We start from the raw sequence: 2262 nt of genomic DNA on the forward strand, positions 1-2262 counted from the left end.
CAGGATTCCGGACGGATCCCGAAAACCATCCAGAAATGATGCCGGAAGAGACCCCAAATGATCCCGCAAAAGTCCCAAAATGACCCCGACAGGATCCCGGACGGATCCCGAAAACCATCCAGAAATGATGCCGTAATGGACCCCAAATGGTCCCGAAATGACACCGACGGGATCCCGGACGGATACCGAAAACCATCCAGAAATGATGCCGGCAGGTACCCCAAATTATCCCGAAATAGTCCCGAAAGTACCCTGACGGGATCGCGGACGGATTCCGAAAACCATCCAGAAATGATGCCGATAAGGTCCCCAAATGATCCTGTATTAGTCGAGAAAAAATTCCGAAATGACTCCGACGGGATCCCGGACGGATCCCGAAAACCATCTAGAATTGATACCGGAAGGTACCCCAATTGATGCCGAAATAGTCCCGAAATGACATCGACGGGATCCCGGACGGATCCCGAAAACCATCCAGAAATGATGCCGGAGGAGACCCCAAATGATCCCGCTAAAGACCCAAAATGACCCCGACAGGGTCCCGGACGGATCCCGTAAACCATCCAGAAATGATGCCGGAAGAGACCCCAAATGATCCCGCAAAAGTCCCAAAATGACCCCGACAGGATCCCGGACGGATCCCGTAAACCATCCAGAAATGATGCCGGAAGAGACCCCAAATGATCCCGCAAAAGTCCCAAAATGACGCCGACGGGATCCCGGACGGTTCCCGTAAACCATCCAGAAATGATGGCGGAGGAGACCCCAAATGATCCCGCAAAAGTCTCAAAATGACCCCAACAGGATCCCGGACGGATCCCGAAAACCATCCAGAAATGATGCTGGAAGAGACCCCAAATGATCCCGCAAAAGTCCCAAAATGACCCCGACAGGATCCCGGACGGATCCCGTAAACCATCCAGAAATGATGCCGATAAGGTCCCCAAATGATCCTGTATTAGTCGAGAAAAAATTCCGAAATGACTCCGACGGGATCCCGGACGGATCCCGAAAACCATCTAGAATTGATACCGGAAGGTACCCCAAATGATGCCGAAATAGTCCCGAAATGACATCGACGGGATCCCGGACGGATCCCGAAAACCATCCAGAAATGATGCCGGGAGAGACCCCAAATGATCCCGCATAAGTCCCAAAATGACCCCGACAGGATCCCGGACGGATACCGTAAACCATCCAGAAATGATGTCGGAAGAGACCCCAAATGATCCCGCAAAAGTCCCAAAATGACCCCGACAGGATCCCGGACGGATCCCGAAAACCATCCAGAAATGATGCCGGAAGAGACCCCAAATAATCCCGCAAAAGTCCCAAAATGACCCCGACAGGATCCCGGACGGATCCCGTAAACCATCCAGAAACGATGCCGGAGGAGACCCCAAATGATCCCGCAAAAGTCTCAAAATTACCCCGACAGGATCCCGGACGGATCCCGAAAACCATCCAGAAATGATGCTGGAAGAGACCCCAAATGATCCCGCAAAAGTCCCAAAATGACCCCGACAGGATCCCGGACGGATCCCGTAAACCATCCAGAAATGATGCCGGAAGAGACCCCAAATGATCCCGCAAAAGTCCCAAAATGACGCCGACGGGATCCCGGACGGTTCCCGTAAACCATCCAGAAATGATGGCGGAGGAGACCCCAAATGATCCCGCAAAAGTCTCAAAATGACCCCAACAGGATCCCGGACGGATCCCGAAAACCATCCAGAAATGATGCTGGAAGAGACCCCAAATGATCCCGCAAAAGTCCCAAAATGACCCCGACAGGATCCCGGACGGATCCCGTAAACCATCCAGAAATGATGCCGGAAGAGACCCCAAATGATCCCGCAAAAGTCCCAAAATGACCCCGACACGATCAAGGACGGATCCCGTAAACCATCCAGAAATAATGCCGGAAGAGACCCCAAATGATCCCGCAAAAGTCCCAAAATGACGCCGACGGGATCCCGGACGGATCCCGTAAACCATCCAGAAATGATGCCGGAAGAGACCCCAAATGATCCCGCAAAAGTCCCAAAATGACCCCGACACGATCAAGGACGGATCCCGTAAACCATCCAGAAATAATGCCGGAAGAGACCCCAAATGATCCCGCAAAAGTCCCAAAATGACGCCGGCGGGATCCCGGACGGATCCCTAAAACCATCCAGGAATGATTACGGAAAGGACCCAAACTGACCCCAAAAAAGTCCCGTAATGATTCCGGAAACCATCAAGAATTTATCTCTCAAA

The sequence above is a fragment of the Eurosta solidaginis genome, chromosome 1 (genome assembly GCF_040869045.1).
Source record: "Eurosta solidaginis isolate ZX-2024a chromosome 1, ASM4086904v1, whole genome shotgun sequence".
In the NCBI taxonomy this organism is placed as follows: Eukaryota; Metazoa; Arthropoda; class Insecta; order Diptera; family Tephritidae; genus Eurosta; species Eurosta solidaginis.